Source organism: Mesocricetus auratus, unplaced genomic scaffold (genome assembly GCF_017639785.1).
Source record: "Mesocricetus auratus isolate SY011 unplaced genomic scaffold, BCM_Maur_2.0 Super-Scaffold_4256, whole genome shotgun sequence".
Lineage (NCBI taxonomy): Eukaryota > Metazoa > Chordata > Mammalia > Rodentia > Cricetidae > Mesocricetus > Mesocricetus auratus.
Genome location: NW_024429182.1, coordinates 35,140,058 through 35,158,483, shown reverse-complemented (window position 1 = coordinate 35,158,483; position 18,426 = coordinate 35,140,058). Strand labels below are relative to the sequence as shown.

General features: G+C 43.8%; 1 protein-coding gene across 4 annotated transcripts in view; it reads left to right on the top strand.

The window, feature by feature from the left end:
• The window catches only part of Kank1 (KN motif and ankyrin repeat domains 1), a 201,437-nt gene that overhangs the window by 33,919 nt on the left and 149,092 nt on the right, over nucleotides 1-18,426 (top strand). Inside the window, exon 1 of one of the 4 annotated variants that reach the window (XM_040746158.1) lies at nucleotides 17,152-17,250. The exons of the other annotated variants lie outside the window; for them this stretch is intronic. The gene's annotated coding sequence lies outside the window, so the exon portion shown is untranslated. Of the gene's footprint in view, nucleotides 1-17,151; nucleotides 17,251-18,426 lie in introns of those variants that run through there. 4 annotated transcript variants of the gene reach the window in all.

Genomic DNA, 18,426 nt, shown 5'->3' with positions numbered 1-18,426 from the left:
GCCTTCTCAGCCCTCAGTGGCTGATATAGATGTCCCTGTGTGGTTTCCAGGTCTATTTTTAACAGTAAACCACAGGAATACTTGCCAGGAATGTATGAGGAGAGAATACAAATGAGTCAATACTTACTTACAAGGTAGTTATGTGAGTTATGTGACAAAATCCAACAGGGGAGCTGAACCTGCTGCACAGGACTGTGGTTCTCACTACTTGGAAGGCCAAGGCGGGAGGGTTGTCAGTTCAAGGCCTGCCTGAGCAACTTAGTAAGACACTGCCTCAGAATGGAAAGCATCGAGTGCTAGAATGGAATTCAGTGGTTCTGTTTTCCTGATGTGCAGAAGGCGGTGGTGCAGTTCCCCACTCTGGAAAGCAGATCCACTCATCTAGGCATGCATTCGTGCATACATGGTTGCATAGGAAAAATAAGGGGGGATGTGATAAAAAGTTAATAGTAGCTGGGCAGTGGTGGTGGCACACGCCTTTAATCCCAGCACTCAGGAGGCAGAGGCCGGTGGATCTCTGTGAGTTCCAGGCCAACCTAGTTTACAGAGCTAGTTGCAGGACAGCCAAGGCTACACAGAGAAGCCCTGTCTCCAAAAAGAAAAAAAAATTAATAGTGGTAAACTTCTCTGGTAATTAAGTAATTGCATTCATTAGTGTATATTCATTGTACAAAATAATGGATTTCATTATGATATTTTCTTGGGCATGTATCATGTACTTTTATGATATCTCCCCCCAGAGTACCCTTTCTTGACCCCTCTTCCTCCTATTTTGCTCCCAAAATAGAGCCATTTTTACTTTTGTGGTGTATATACATTTGTATTTTCTTTTCATTTGTTTGTGTATTTATTTACTTTTTTCTGGTTTTTCCAGACGGGGTTTCTCTGTGAAGCCTTGGCTGTCCTGGAGCTCACTCTGTAGACCAGGATGACCTTTCACTCACAGAGTGCCTGCCGTTTCCTCCTGAGTGATAGACTGAAAGGCATGTGCCACCACACCCGGCTACATTTGTATTTCCATGCAAATGTATATTCACATAAGTATATATGAATGCCTGTGAGTGTGCAAGTATCTCTATGATATGCTGACTATGATATGCTTTCTGTGTGTATCTAGAAGTCTCAGTGTGCTGAAGTTCAGTAAGCTGGTAGTTGTCACGTGACTTTTCTTGGGACACTGTAAAGAAGAAAGGCTATTTACCCCAGATTGGGGGAATTTCTGACAGACCACAGAAGTCTAAGTGGTGAATGTGTGTGTATACCCAAGTTACTTATAGAAGAATGGGCCGTATCCCCAGGAACCTTGGCTGCTTACCCAAAGCTACATCACTGAAGAGTTCCACCCCAGCTTGGGTAACTTACACTAATAACCACACCACAGTCCCCTGTGCACCTTCATGACTGACTAGTGTCTTCCCCCACATACCAAGCAATGGTTTTCTGCTTCTGTAACCTTCGGAGGGGCTGGACCCCGTGAGGATCTTGAGGGTTCCATCTTCCTCCACAAGGACTGTTAATAGACGAGATCTCCCAGGAGCGAGGCGGTTGCATTTGGAGACAGGCATGACCAATCATCAGATTATTTTCTTCAGTAGACCCTGCGTGCTGGCTTCCATAACAGCTGCACTAATTTCTGTTCGCACCTGCAGTGTGTAAGGATGGCTTCCCCTCCTCTCAACCTTCCCAGCGCTTGTTTGTTTTTATGATGGCCATTCTGACTGGGATTGCCAGTCATTTAAATATTTTTTCATTTATTTATTTGTTTTTTGGTGTATGCGCATGTATGTCAATGTCTGTTGCCACAAGCAGCAGTGCAGAGGTCAGGGATATTTGAGACATTCATTCTTTTCCTCTGCTGTGTGGGTTTAGGGGATAGAACCGGAGACATCAGGCTTGGCGGCCAGCACCTTGACTCTCTGCACCACTTCTCTGGCCTGCAATGCACTATTGGTATACGTTTCTACCATGGCTAAGGATATTGAGCATATATTGATTGCCTGCTTATACTTATCTGAAGGACCATCCGTTTAATTCACCTGTTCACTTCCTGACTGGATTATTTGTTTTGTTTATGTTTAAATTTTAAGTTCTTCATATATTTGGATACTAATCCCCTCGAAAGTGTCTGGCAAAGGTCCTTCTCCCATGTGGTGTGCTCTCTCCTCCTTGTGTCATTTCCTTTGTTGTCCAAAAGCAAAACCCACAGCAAACCAGAAACAGCCTGTCTTGTCTTTTCTCCAAGGCAAAGTGTCCAGGGTTGGTTTGACTATTTGGGATCTTTTGTGTTTACATGTGAATTTTGGAACTTTTTACAAGTTTTATTTCCTTAATTTAATTTTATTGTTATTATAATTTTGGTCTTTCAAGACAGGGTTTCTCTATGTAACAGCCCTCTATGTCCTAGAAGTAGCTCTGTAGATCAGGCTGGCCTCAAATTTACAGAGATCCTCCTGCCTGTGTCTCCTGAGTGCTGGGATTAAAGGCCTGTGCAACCATGGCCCAGCTTTTTCTGTTTTTAAAACTTTAATTTTCCTGTTTGTGTGAAGAATATCATTGGAGTATTGACGGGGAGTTTCTTATAGGCTGCTCTCAGTGGTAAATCCATTTCTAGAGTATCAATCATGCTTCTCTGGGTGCATGGTATATCTTAAACGTCTTTAGCATCTTCAGTGTAACATTGCAGAGTATTTAATTTCTCTCATTACATTTATTTTGGGGCATTTTATTTACTGAGGCTATTGTACACAGGATTGTTTTATTTCCTGATTTATTTTGTGGCTTGTTCATTATCGAGGTATAGAAAAGCTATGATTTTTGTATTTTGATTTTGTGTCCTGCTGCTTTTCTGAACATTTGTTAGATCTGAGAGTTTTCTAGGAGAGTCTTTAGGGCAGCAGTTCTCATCCTGTGGGTCACACGTGACACTGCTCGGTAACAAAATTATAGTTACAAAGTAGCAACAAAAATAAACTTATGGTTGAGGGTTTCTAAGACCATTGGGAGTATGTTTTTCTGATGCTTGTGGCCCACGGGTTGAGAACCTCTGCTTTAGGGTCTTTGAGTACAAAGACCAATGTCTGCAAATAGGGATAATTTTACTTTCTGCTTTCTTGTATGTATCCAATTGATTGATTGATTGATCTGGCTAAGACTTACTGGTGTGACATTGAATTAGAATAGAGTGTGGCCACCGCAGGAAGCAGAGGCAGGAAGATCTCTATGAGTTGGAGGCCAGCCTGGTCTACAGAGCTAGTTCTAGGACAGCTAGGGCTACACAGAGAAACCCTAGAGTGTGGCCACCCTGACTGATTCCTGATTATAGGGAAAATGATTTTCAGTTACAATGTTTCCTATAGCTTTTTCAGGAAGGTATGTACAGAGCCTTTATTGTGTTTAGGCTATGTTCCTTCTAGTCCAAGTTTCTTCATTTCTTCAGGGCTTTTCTCATAAAGGTGTTTGAATTTTGTCAACGGCCTTTTCTGCCTTTGTGCAGATAACTGTCGTTGTGATTTCTGTCACTGAGTCTATTTATGGACTGTATTACCTTTTTTTTTTTTAATGTATCTTAAGGCATCAACGGAATGAAACCAACTTGCTGGTGACATATAATTCAATGTGCTGTTGAACTTCTTCTGGTCAGGATTTTAAAAGTTTTTTATTGATCATTTTATCTTTATGTGATAAAGATACACTGTAAGGGGGGAAGTAAGTATAAGTAATGTGAATGATGGTAGTTTTATAATCTGGCTGTTTCACATCAAATTATAGATGTGAGATTACAAAATTAATATCCTTTCAATTCCATCAAAAGTTTGAAGGAAGTGTCTTCCGTTCTTTATTATTTCCACTGGGAAATAGAGGAGTATATGTGAATTTTCAACTTAACTGGTCTCTGGTTTCATTCCTCCCTTTGTCCTACTTTGATATTTCTTTCTGGTCTATTATTATGAAGTGTTTTAGAGACCAGTGAATAGCTGATCAGAACACTTTGTAAGATCTCAACTTCCTGGGCTGGAAATGAATGCTTGCCAGCTGCCAATCTAAGCCACTCACCACCCACCCAACCTCCCAGCATCACAGACTTTGGGCAGAGTGTTTAGCAGCAAGTGATGGAGTCTCATGCTCATTGGGTGACTTTGTTTATTTAAAATTTCTTCAGCTTGCTTTCTTGTTTTTATGAGTTTGGACTCTCTAAATCTAGTGTAGGCCAGTCTTCAGCATTTTCAGTCCTCCTGCCTCAGCCTCATGGGTGCTGGGGTTGCAGATATTCTTCAGCTCTTGTTGTGTTTGTTTATTTTTATTTTTTTCCATTGGTGTTTTGCCATGGGCATTGGATTCCCTGGAACTGGAGTTATAGACAATTGTGAGCTGTCAGGTGGGTGCTGGGAATTGAACCCAGGTCTCCTGGAAGAGCAGTTAGTGCTCTTAACCACTGAGCCAGCACCCTAGCCCAGCTCTTTTCATGACAGAATTAAAGTAAATCGGTAGAGAAAAAGTCTTACAGTATTTTGAGACAGGCTCTATCTCATGGTGAGAAGTTTCCTTTCCCCTAGATCAGTAGTTCTCAATCTTCCTAATACTCTGACTCCTTGATACAGCTCCTCACATGGTGGTGATCCCCAGCCATAAAATTATTTCATTGCTACTTCATAACTGTAATTTTACTACTGTTATGAGTTGTAATGTAAGTATCTGACTTGCAGGTTATCTGATGTGCGGCCCCTGTGAGAGGGTCATTTGAGTGAATGTCTGGGAAGTCTTTAAAAATGACTCGTTTTCTTTTCCCTATTCTGGCTCTAACAGCTGTCTAAACACACAGTTTGAGGTGGGAACAACCTGGTTTCCTCAATCCGCAGGCTGCACTGGGGGTGTGTGACAATGAAGAGTCTCCATCCTCCCTCTGTCCCAGCCACCTGGCCCCTTTGTTCTTTCTTCTTGTTCTCTGGGCAGCAGTGACTCCAGAACTAAGGAACTAGGAAGTGGGGGACTAAATCCCTGTGCAGGTGGCCGGCTATTGTGTGGGGGAAGTCAGCCTGGTTCTTCCTGGGGCTGCTTTCATCTCCTCAGCCTCCAGAGGGTAAAATGATGCCTCACTGGGGCTGGAGGTTGTCAAACACAAAGCGGTGGGGTCAGAAAGGTCCCCAGGGAAATCTAGAAAAGTAGATGTGCCACTGGGGAAAACTTACTTGGTGGAGTTTAGTCTTCTCTGAGGCTGTTGAAATCAAGGACTTGCTTTCATGTGTGGGTGCGTGTGGAATGTTGACAGTCTTGATACCATCAAATGGGATGCAAGATACACAGAGTTGCAAGTGTGTATATTGGGAAACATGTGGGCAGGAGCATGTACATACACACACACACACACACACACACACACACACGTTGGATCAAACAGCCTTCCTCGATGACAACTGTAATTATCAGTACTGTTTTAGATAATTCTAAGCAGAAGCTTCCATCTTTAGCTTTTTAATGAAAACTGTCAGGATGTTTACTACAAAAAAACCTGAACCTGCCATTTAATAATGTTCCTAGCCACTCCTTTCTCCCACAGTGGCAAAGGGGCCTAAGTGCAGATCTTAAACAGTGTCAAGCTTTGAGCCGAAACAGCAGGAGCAAGTATACCACCTTCTCTAGAAGCCTCGGGAGTGACCTGAACTGTCCTCAGCAGGGGAGGCAGCTCCTGGCTGGAGGGGGAGCAGGGAAAGCCCTGAGTGACTCCTTTGGAATGTGTGAAGAGCAGGGCTAGGAGGGAGGCAGGGCTCAGCTAAACTTTGTGTCAGGACCAGGAAGGATGTCTGGTTACCATGGTTGCCATGAGCATGCGCCTCAGGGAAACCAAAATGGTGAGAACCCCAAGTGGTTACTCACTCTTCCACCCTAGGGGAATTTCTAAGTATGAAAAAGGTTCAAGATACACAACAATCCAAGCCCTGGGGAGGCAGAGGCAGTGGATCTCCCTGAGTCCAAGACCAGCCGGTTTCCATATCAACTTCGAGACTAACCAAGGCTATGCAGTGTGATCCTGCCCCCAGATCCCCATATGATGTTGTGCATTTTGGAGGCACATCATCTTCCATGATGAGATGTAGGACCAGATTCTATATACTAGGTTATTGTGTTTTATAGGTTTGGTTCAAAGGATTTTAGAATTTACTTGTTTGTGTATAAGTATTTGCCTGCGTGTATGTCTGTGGAACTTGTGTGTGCCTGGTGTCACGAGAGTGTCAGATTCCCTGGAACTGCATTTATGCGGTTGTTAGCCAACTTGTGAGTCCTGGGAACAGAACTCAGATCCTCTTCAAGACTGCTGAGTCACTTCTCCAGCCCAATTCCTAGAATCTTTAACCTGAAGTCAGCGAGTCATTTAAATGACAAAGGCTCCTATTTATCTTTTTCTTGATTCCTCTGGAAACCAGACCAATTGTTAGAAGGTTTTGCTCTGGCCCCGGTGGGTCTGAGAATCTGTGTTCACCTTCCACTTTTGAAATTAGCTGACTACTCTGGCTTGGGAAGACAGTAATGTCCAGAAGGCTGCTGAAAATTCACTCTCTTTTGTGCACCAGACCCTGAGCTCATTATGTTAGCAACACAGCCAAGAACAGGCATGGTGCCAGCCGGCATGCAGCTTCCAGCCCAGAATCACAAACACTAAACAAAGTTACTAATGGGCAAGAAGTAAAAGGAGCCTGTAATGGGAGGCCATAACCTAGCTTAGACCAGGCAAACATTCCTGGTGACTTAACCCCTAAGGACTAATAGAATTAGCTGTGTGAAGGTTAGAATGGGCGCTCTGTGGTGTAACTGTGGGACATTTGCAAAGGCCATAAGGTAGAGGGGGGGCTCTCCCCTTCTTGAGGAGCGGATTGGGATTATGTGGTCACTAAGGGAGAATGGACAGGGGAGAAGAAGGAAGGATGAACCAATAGGAAGCCAAGAGTAAATGACCTGCCCAGGACTCCACCCAGATCTGTTCACACCTCTTTCCTTAGCGATGACAGGAATATTTGGTGATGATGCTTATATCAACTCAGTATGTATTTAAGCTGTTTCACTTTATTGTTTGAAACAGGGTCTTAGTATATAGACCAAACTGGTCTCAAACCCCAAGATATCTGCTTGCCCCTGCCTCTCAAGTGTTGAGATTAAAGAAGTGGGCCTCCTCTCCCAGCAACCCAGTACAAATTTAAAAGATCCTTCAATGATTTCTTTATAAATGGTGTTTGCATTTTTTAATTATAATATAAAACATTGTAATGTTAACCACAAAAAGTCAGGAAAGACTCAATGAATGAACTCAAAGAGATTTGAAATGTTGCCTGCCTCAGCCAAAATATAGCCTAAAAAATTTTTTAGTCACATCCTCGACCACTCCACCAGGTCTGTGCTTTGACCTGGCTTTCTCCTCATGGCAGTTTGAGGGTCTTTAAAGAAAGTTCTAGGAGGTGTTTTCTCATCATCACAGTGTTTTCAGTTGGAAGGTTTGCACACTGTTTTTGTGGGTTTTGTTGTTGTTATCTTGTTACTTTTTAGTATCCAGCCTAGAATGAACTATTTTCCATCATGGACATTTAGACGTTTGTATCCCTTGTCTTCTCTGGACTCGTGAATGTTGAGAAGCATTTAGATTCAGACTAAATTGTTAGCTGATAGTAATGAAATTATTGCTGGACTCCTGTGGTCCTAGACAGTGACTGTCTTTGCTTTCATTCCCCTCATTTCCTTTTCTCTCTCATTCCCTCCCCCTCTTTCTTTTCCACTTTCCCTTCCTTTTTCGAGTTGAGGTCACTTATCCTCCTGCCTCAGTCTCTCGTGTCCTTGGGACTCAGATGACAGTAGACTTCAAACCCTTTGATTCTCAAGACTTCTGCACGCTCAGGGCTGTGTGATGATTTTTAATTACATGTTTTGAAGCTGAGGTTCCGGAGACTGAGTTTCCCAGCAGTCCCTAGGTGGGCTGTGACTAAGCAGAGACCTCAGTTGTTTTTAGGTTTTCAGTTAGTACTGGGTGTTGCCTTGATGCTGGGTTTCTGTGTAAGCAGAGGTATGCCCTTCTAAACTCTAGGAAGAACTCAATTCCAGAGCCCAAGTGAGGAAAAAATGAAAGCCAGTTGCTAAATTTTACATTATTCTTTGTCACTTTTGATAAATTCAAACCTTCCTTTTATTTGACTTTACTTCCAAAGAAATATTAGAAAACCAATAGACTGCACCCAATAGATTTAGTGAAAACTAAACCCAAATACCAAGGCAATCCGAGGGAATGATCCCTTTAAATACATCACTCTAAGAGGGGATCCTCAAATTTCTGTGCTCAGCTGAGTCCCCTGGAGGCCTGAGGTGTAAAGTATGGGGTCTCTGAGTCCAGTTTAGCCTTTTTTCTTTCCTTCCCCTTTTTGGCTTTTCGAGACAGGGTTTCTCTATGTAGCAGTCCTGGCTGCCCTGGAATTTATTTTGTAGAACAGGCTGACCTTGAACTCACCGAGATCCCGCCTGCCACTGCTTCCCAAGTGCTGGGATTAAAAGTGTGTGCCCTGCCATTCTAGCCTTTTCTGTGTCTGGCCTGAGAGCTGGTGTGTCTCACAAATTCCTAGGCGATGAGTCTTCATCTGTCCATCCACAGATACGAATGTGACTGGGGAGGCCAGGAAGTCCCACCATGTGTAAGGGGGCGGTGGTGGGAGTGCCTCCAAGCTCCAGGAGAGCCTGTGTGTCTTGAGTGAAGTCTGAAGGTCTAAGGACCATGAGCCCTGACGTCTAAGGGCAGGAGAAAAAAAAAACACGTTGGTTATGTTTCCATCACAGTGATCAAACACCGTGACCAAAAGTAACTCAGGGAGGAAAGGGTTTCTTTTGCTTACACTTCCACATGTCAGTCCATTATGAAGAGAAGTCAGGGGAGGAGCTGAAGCAGAGGCCATGGAGGAGCACTGCTTTACTGGCTTGTCTCCACAGCTTGTTCAGCCTGCTTTCTTAGTCTTCCTTTTCCCTTTCCTCCTCCTTCTCTTTCTCCCTCCTTCCTCTTCTTGATCAAGACAGTGTTTCTTTGTGCAGCTTGTCTGTCCTGGGCTTGCTTTGTAGGCTGACCTCAAACTCAGAGATCGGCCAGCCTCTGTCTCTCAAGTGCTGGGAAGAAGGACGCGCTCCACCACCACCCGGGTGACTCAGCCTGCTTGCTTTTCTTTTTTGGTTTTTCGAGACAGGGTTTCTTCTGAGACTTTGGGAGGCTGTCCTGGAATTCACTCTGTAGACCAGGCTGGCCTCGAACTCACAGAGATCTGCCTGCCTCTGCCTCCCCAGTGTTGGGATTAAAGGTGTGCGCCACTGCAACCACCACCACCACCACCATCAGCCTGCTTTAGGATTACCTGCCCAGGGGCTGCACTGCTGCCCCCACCACCATGGGCTGGGCCCTGCCCTGTCAATCATTAATCAAGAACATGCCCCACAGACTTGCCTACAGGCAATCTGACAGGTGTTTATTTTTCAATTGAGAGTCCTTTTCCCCAAATGACTACCTTGTATCAGGGTTGACGTAAAACTAGCCAGCACATGATGTGAGCTAAGAGATGATTTGCCTTCCCTCCATTTCTGTTGTGATTTGGATGCCTGTCCACACTGTTGAAAGAGGTCTTCTCCATAACGTCTCCAACTGCATGCAGGTCTTTTGCAGAGGTAGACTCACGGACATACCTCGAAGTGACTTACTAGTCATCCCAGACTTGCTCCGTTAACTCTATGTGACGGCTGGACTAAACTGTCACCTTAGATAATGCTGCTGCTGTTGCTGGTGCTGCTGCTGCTGCTGGAATTCTGGGCCACACACTCTGAGTACCACTGGTGAGCAGTGAGACAGAGTTCTGGGACAGTATTAGTACTAATGAAATAAGATGATCCAGTCCTGAATCCTGGAGAGAGCCATTTCCCAATTCTCGATACATTTGTAATCAATAGCAAGTGGATCCGATGCTCATCAGGGGTGGCGTGAGGCAAGGACTCTGTGGAGCCAGCATGGAGGCAGCACCACCTTTAGGTGGATAGCGGAAGAGTGTGCTCCACCCCGTTACATGTGATGGCACAGAAGTGCATTCTGGGATGACTGTACTCTTCTATCCTGCTAGGCAGGAGACAAGGGCATGCACACTACTTGAAATAATCATATGACTAAACATCAGCTTACGTCCAGATTCCGGTACCAGCCAGTCATAGTGGTGCAGAGGTAGGTGGGTCTTTGTGAGTTCCAGGGCAGCTTGGTCTAAGCGTGTGTGCGTGTGCGTGTGCGTGTGTGTGTGTTTGTGTGTGTGTGTGTGTGGTGTGTTACAAAACAATCAAACAAAAAATTCAGAAACCTGTTTAGTTTACTCGGGGACAGAGGGGTATGTGTGATTGACTTCCTCTGGGGTGGTTTTGGCCACAAGAACTGGATCCCTCCCTCCCTCCCTCCCTCCCTCCCTCCCTCCCTCCCTCCCTCCCTCCCTCCCTCCCTCCTTCTCTCCCTTCCTCCCTGCCTCCTTGCAGTGACTGAGAAGTAGCTGGATAGCTGAAATCACAGAGTAAGCCTTCAGGAATTCCTTCAGCTGTGATGTGTCCAGACTTGTACCAGCATACAAAGTTTTGGATTTGACAAGATCTGTGGGTTCCCAGCGCGTAAGCGGTTTTTAAAAAAAGTGCTTTTCAAAATACAATTAGGGAAAAATTCCTTTGAAATGCTCGAGTTACCCTTGGGTGGTTATAAAGGTACTGACAGCTCCTTCTACTTTTGAATTAAAATGATTTTTAACCTTTCTTATGCTACGGTACCATCATTAATTGTGTACACAAACATCATTGGTCATGTGTGAAGTGATCGTTAGGATTTTTTGCAGAGCTATACTTAAGTCAACTGGTTTTTTTTTTAATCATAGCACTCTAATTAAGATGTTACTGTGAAGTTGGTGGGGAGGTTGGTCACAGCTCTACAGTTTTTCTTTTCCTATTTGGGGTGAGCGTGGTGGAAAGATAGATATTACTGAATACAAAAGCATTTTTCAAATTCGTGTTTTATGAATGAGAGGGAATCTGAGCTTACTTTTGATAATAAATGTCAAATTGGAGAAGGGGAGGCCAGAGTGTGTGGTTCAGTTGGTTAAGTGTTAACCTAGCATACCTGAAGCCCTAGGTTTGATCCCTAGCACCCAATAAAACTGGGTGTGCTGTCGCGTGCCTGAAACACTTGGGCAGGGGAGAGATGGAAGGGGGGGAGGGGGGAGGAGATGGAAGGGGCGGGATAGACATTGAAGTTCAGCCTCAGCTACTGCAGCAGCCAGTTCTCCTGAAACAAAGAGGAGGAGCGAGATGGTTCAATTGATAAGGTACTTGCTGGGAAGACGTAAGGACCTGAGATCAGAACCCTCGCGCCCGTGTGATAGCTGTACATGGTGGTATACATCTGGTAAGTCCAGGCTGGAGGGGACATCATCCTGAAGATAGGATCCCTGGTTTTTGTCCATGCTGACAAGAATGTCTGTCTAGCTGAATCTGCACATTCCAGTGGGGAAGGATTGGGGAAGACTGCTGATGTCGTGGCAACCTCTGACCTCCATAAACTCCCCGGTGTACATACCTGACACCCCCCCTACCCCACCCCACCGTCCACACAAATGAGCAAGGTGGGAGAAAAAAATGCATTGTTAGTTATCTTATTGTTCTTTTTAAACTTGTTGAGCATGTCAAAGCTTTCCTGTATGCCTGTCTGTCAAGACGGTGGGAAGTATTTGTAAACTTGATAGCTGAGCTGTGCTGACTGCTGGCTGAGTATGGTTTAAATCCTGGTCTCTGGAGTTGGAGACATGTTCCTGACTGTGTCAGGGAACCCTAGGCCTCAGTTTTCCCTTCTGTAAATCAGCTGTGATCATAGTAACCTTCACATATGGTTCTGAAGTACCCTACTTGGTCCTTGTATCTTGGCTATCATCCTGGTAAGTTGAGGGCCATGCCTATTTTCTTTTCTAGAGATAAATAAGAACCCAAGAGATAGACATTTGCACTGCTTTCATCCATTTCAAGCTTATTTGATTTTGGTCTTTTGGGGGTAAGAAAATACAGATTTGCAAGCAGGAAACTTTTGAACTTGTAGCCAGGTTATTAAGGTGTGGTGTACAAGGGCGTTTATGGCATGGAGGTTTAGGAAATGAAATGATCTAGGCCCTGTGTGTGGAAGATTTCCCCTTTCAAGTTCATCACTCCATGGGCCTGAAGTGTGAGTTTTCTAGCTGGATTGTTGGTGCCATTAAGATAATTCAGCCTCTTACCCAATTACTCTCGTTCTCCTCTTTCCACCTCTTTGAAGCCCTCTGGTTCTTGCCCTGCTGTGTGTTGTTCTGCATAGTTTGAGGTTTTGTTATTTTCCACTTTCTTGGGGGCATTCCTCCAACTTAATTTTTCTGGTTGAGCGAGCTTGTTTTCTTCGAGCTCTGTGGCGCTTTTCTGCATTAGTCTCAGGCAAGTCTCAGTCATTATGCTGGGGCCTGGAGAGCCTTGTTTAGGGTCTTGAATAAATGCACTAGAACAACAGCTTTGAAATAAAAGCTCTGCAGACAGCTCACAATAGGAATTACAACCTTTCTTAGGTTTGATAGTGACATGGTCATGTAAAGCAAAAATCTTTATCGGCTATGTAAAGGAAGTTCTTAAAGGTTAAGAGAGAGCTTACTTTTGCTCTAAGATGTAATAGCAAAGGGCTGGAGAGATGGCTTCTTGGTTAAGAACACTGGCTTCTCTTGCAGAGGACCTGGGTTCAATTCCCAGCCCCCACATGGCAGTCACAACCACCCATAACTTTCCTTGGCAAGGGATCCTGTGCCGCTTCTGGTCTCTGGGCAACAGGTGCACATGACACACACACACACACACACACACACACACACACACACGCATGCATGCACGCACACACTCATGTATAAAATAAAAATAAATCCAAAGAAACTGGACAAAAGAAGGACTAGATGAAAAAGAGTAGCCAAGGATCATACTTGTTGCAGCTCACTGTGTGTCGGATTCACGTCTAATCTCCTCATTGTTATATATGTTGGATGTTTTCTTGAGTAACAGATTCTAAAATGGAGCTCTGGGATCCTAGCATGAGTTTCTCATCTACATGCGTATCTTCTCTGTCTGTATTTGCATCTGTATATGCAACTGTCACATCAGAACATTTAAAGGCTCCTTGAGCACCAGTGGAGGAAATATTTATGCTCTGAACTTTTTGGGTAGCTGTTGAAAAATGAGTTTTAAAACAGACAGAAATGTAGGTACAGTCATGTGATGGAGGATACAGATGTTTCAGGAGACTGCTCACATAACTAATGCAATCTGTACGTTAAGAAGGCGGTCTGAGGTGTCTGAGGCTACCTAGCAACCGAGGAAATGTGTTTGCTGCTGGGCCTGTACAAAGGTAGCAGACATGTCAAGGAAGCAAGGTGTCAAAAGGTTAGTGTGGTCCAGAGAGAGGGTTGGAAGAGAAAGTCAAGTCTGGACAGTAAAATCATCCACAAATCATTTGAATGTTGTGACAAAGGACATTTATAAGGGAGCTGAAGGAAGGTATACAGAACCCCATTTGACCTCAACTGGGAATCTGTGTGGAATGCACATTTAAATAGATTTTAGTGAGCAGATGAATTTGTAAATAGAGAATCTATTAATGATATTATAAGTACTTTTACTTATTTTGTTCATGAATTTTTTATGTATAGGTATCTGTATTTTTTCTTAGCTCTGGGGGAAACCTTACTGATAGGCACTGAACATTTTTTTCTCAGAGATTAGGTACTGTCTTGAGAATTGTCTGATCTGTTCTTGTGCCTTACAGATTTATTCAAAACTATTAAAGTCACTGAGGAATTTTTGCAGTTGTCACTGATTTAATTTGTTGTGTGATGAATTTTATAGTAATCTTTGACTTATGTTGAGTCTTTTAGTTTTTTTCCCTCTAACTTTAGAAAACTCAGGGGTGGTGGGTTTTAAATGGAAAGATCAAAACAGCTATGTATAAAATTGGTAGCTACCCAGGCTGAGGGAAGTGACCACATGTGAACGACACTTGAACTGAGGTTGAAATGTTCAATCCCAATTTCATCTTGTCTTAGCATACTTTAATGTCTTGGAAAGGTAATCCATTTCAAAATTCTTCACAAACTTCACAAGATTGTTAGAAAAAAAAGTATATATTACCTTATGTATAGACTTCTGTTGTTAGTCTTTGAAGACGGGAGAAAGACCAAATGATTGAAAAGACAAAGACTGATTTTAAGAAACTGACCCATAGCAATTTCCTGAGAGAGAAAATGCCTGGGGTTTTCTAAGCCAGGAGGCTCTAGGTGATCCCTAGTGCAGTCTCAGTTCCATCCTGAATACAGAGACGTCCCCACCATGTGCCCAGACTGGCCTTTGCCTTCTTCATGCCTGTGCTCCAAGCCTGGCAACAAGTTCCTTCCTACACAGTAGTGCTGCTCTTCTGGAACTGTCCTTGGCCTTTTGTAGTTGTTTGTGGATGTTTCAGGTTTTCCCTGGTAGAACAGGAGCTTCTCTCGCAGGCAGTATTTTCTAGACAAGTGCTCTGAAAGGAGGAGAAGAGACATGATTATAGACAAGTGAAGGACGTGCGGGGAGGGAAGGATTGGTCCAGGGTTAGCGAGGAGGGAAGTCCTTATGAGTTCTCCAAGAACTAGCCCCTGCTAAGGTCATCTGGCTCCCTTGAAAACGAGTTTCCTGATGCAGAGAACATTTGGGTAATGGCATTGCTAGAAAATGCCAGAATAAAGCAGAGTGCTGGTCTGAGTTTCTCAAGATGGTTTTAGGTGAGTTGTAAAAATAAGGGCCAGAGAGACAGGTACATGCCTTTAATCCCAGTACTGGGGGTGGGGAGCAGAGTCAGACAGATAGATCTCTGTGAGTTCGAGTCCAGGCTGGTCTACAAGAGCGAGTTCCAGGATCATCAGGGCTACAGAGAAACCCTTTCTCAAAAAAAAATGTGAGAGAGAGAGAGAGAGAGAGAGAGAGAGAGAGAGAGAGAGAGAGAATGCCTTCTCATTTCACTAATTCAAGGTTTTTCCTGTACATACATACACAAACATATATTATTATTATTATTATTAACAGTTGCTTTGTTATCAGATTGAGCCTGTATATCTGTACATGTTTATAAATATCTTTAATGACATTTATATGAATGTACTCTTACTAAAACTGTCTTTGGGGATAAAGAGGTAGCTCATTGATTGACAGTTGCTTTGCTAGAGGACCCAGGTTAGATTCCCAGCACCCACATGGCAGCTCACAGTCATCTGTAATGCCAATCTCAGGGAATTCCATCCAGTCAAATGGGTAGAGCAGTTCTTACCAAGTGACAAAAATCTTAGTTTGGGAAATGTGACCTTTGCTGAAGAATGTGGGTCAGATTCTCCAAAATGGAATGCAGGTTGAAGTTGGTTCTTTCGATGTTACTTATGGCTCTCCATACTTTCCCAGCGGTATGAAGGGATCTGCTAAAGTCTGGTAACCAAGTCAGAGATGCTGTAGGAGGGGTTTGCATCTAACTGTTAAGATCTATCAGTAGAGGCTGGTTTAGAGTCCCACCACCCACATAGCTACTCACAACAGCCTATAAATTCAGTTCCATGGAATCCTGGAACTGTCTTCGGGCCCCTAATGGGAATACACACATGTGGTGAACAGGCATATAGACACCCATATGCAGAAAAAAAAATCTCTCCCTAGGAAAACAATGCGACATCCAAAGAGATCAATTAGCAAAGAGAGACACAGGGCAGCCTCAGTTCAGTGCTCCACAGAGTGGGTCACACAGTGGACTAACCATTCGGTTTTATTTAATTTATTAGTTAGTTAATTTTTGGTTCTACTCGAGACAGGGTCTTTTGTAGCCTAGGTTGTCCTTGAACTTGCTAAGAAGCTGGGGATGACTTTGAACTAATAAGTCTCCTATCTCCACCTTCCTGGTGCTGGGATTAGAGACATGGCTACCTCATCTGGCTGTTTACCTGTTGTAGTATTTATACAAGTCAGGGGTTTATTTGTTTGTTTGCTGTTTGTTTTCGAGACAGAGTTTCTCTGTGTAGTCCTGCCTGTTCTGAAACTAGCTCTATAGACCAGGCTGACCTTGAAGTCATAGGTCCACTTGCCTCTGCCTCCCAAGTGCTGAGATTAAAGGTGTGTGTGTCAGTCTTCTGTGAAATAAATCGATTGTGTTTCTATACAGACCCAGAATGGAGTAAGCTTTGCTTCTGAGGCACTGGAATCAGGCAAAAGTTCAGGGTTGTTTTGCTCATGTTTTACCCTGGCAGCCCCCAGGCTCAGCCTGCATAGACAGTGTGAATCCGAGGGCTTCTCTACGCAGTAGATTCAGCCATACTGTCTGGTGAGCAGTGGACCTCCACAAGCCTTGAATTCTTAGTGTGTGAGACAAATGACCAGTTACCACATTCCCAAAGTCACTGTGAGGATTATATGCAGTGGTGCATACTTTTTAATCTGTAAACTGCTGCATGATTATTGGCTGTCATTGGCAGCTTCTAGAACATTCTTAATGGACAAAGAAGCTAATAAGCTTCATCAAGAAGAGGTATTCTAATTTTATTGTTTTCATGTTTGCCTCATAGCTGCATCTCACTTACACATTTGTTGAATGAATGCAAGAAGAATATATGGGGGCTGTAATGAAACAGTAAATCTGCATTATTTTCCCCCTTGAAAAGATGTACTTGTCTTTATGGGATTAACCCTGTTACTCTTAGCTTTAAAATGGGGAACCAAGGCCACTTGATCTCAGCAGATTCCAGTTACTGCATCTGGTATCCTCGTGTTTTTTAAAGATAGAACCAGGCCTCCTGTCGTGTAAATTCTTTCAGAGCAAAGGGATGCAATCTTGTATCGGACTTGATTTACTCACCCTTATCAAAACTATTTTTTTTTTTCATCTGTCAAACTCTGATGTGCTAGGAAGCCAGTGTCCCTGAGTTCCTGATATGGCAACTCTGTCTGTGTCTCTGCCCTTTGTGCATTGTGTTTGGTCTCTAATAATGAGTGTTCCATTCACTGGAAAGTCTGAAGAGCCATTGTGTAGCTGAGTGACATTGTGTCAGTTCTCTGCCTTGTGCTTGGGAGTAGAAGTGGAGTTTTTCTTCTGGGGGGTCCTCTCTCACTGCCACTCAGAGGATGCAGCCGAAGAGGGAAGCCTATGAATACGCCTCCCAAGTAAGTACTCTGAGTTTAGGACAGTATGATTATTATGTGTGTTTATATGTTAAAACGAAAAAGTAGAACTAATCATTTCTTATCCCCAGTCTTTGGGTAAAAAAAGCATCAATGAAATTCAATGCAGTTGTAGTTGTGCGTGCATTCCTAGGAGATGGTCCATTAAAAAGAATAGAGTAAGTGCAGTGTATCCAGTGATGCTTAGGGAGCCCTGGCCGAGCAGTATGTTTGATCAGTGGTAACTTTGTTGCTGGAAAGTGATGTAAGAATCTAGACTGTGGCAGGGCTTGCATCGGTGCTAAGAGAATATTGCTGGAGTCTGGGGAAACGTCACAGATGTTGCCTTTTTTCTTTGCTGTTACTCATTGTTGTTGGTGGGCTCCTTGACAAGCACAGGGTCTTTGTCATGATCCTTCACAAATGTCTTAACCTCTGTCACTCAGTGTAATAGAAAATGTACTTTCTGGGTCAAGTCTAAGATTAAAAATGTTTTGAGAGACTCAGATATGCTCCAGCAGGCAAAGAAGTGTGCTGCCATGCCTGATGACCTGAGTCCAACCAATGCCTGGGACTCACATGGTGGAAGGCAAGAACCAACTGTCTTCTACCCCTCCCTCTCCCTCTCTCAGGTGAGAACCAACTGTTCTCTCTCTCTCTGCCCATTTCCCTCCCTCCCTCCCTCCCTCCCTCCCTCTCTCTCTCTCTCTCTGCCCATTTCCCTCCCTCCCTCCCTCCCTCCCTCTCCCTCTCCCTCTCCCTCTCCCTCTCCCTCTCTCTCTCTCTCTCTCTCTCTCTCTCTCTCTCTCTCTCTCTGTCTCTCTCACACACACAGAGGAGAGTGAATAAATCTACTAAAAAAATTATGCCTTTACTGTAACGTGTAGTCTTCCTGCCTGCCGCTTGGTTCCTGTTGCTGCTTTCAGCCCCCAAATAACAGGAAGACATATATTAATTATGAAGCTGTTGGCCATTTGCTTGGTTTCTTATCGTCTAGCTCTGACTTGATTATTAACATATAATTACTAATATATGTTTTATAAGAACTTATCTTTTTGAGGACACACTCCTGAGCACCCATTGCTCCCAGGAGATCACATGGTGAGAGCTCTCCTCACTACAATTCCCAGAATACTCCTAGACTCCTAGTCCCACCTGTCTTGTTTCCCTATTGGCCAA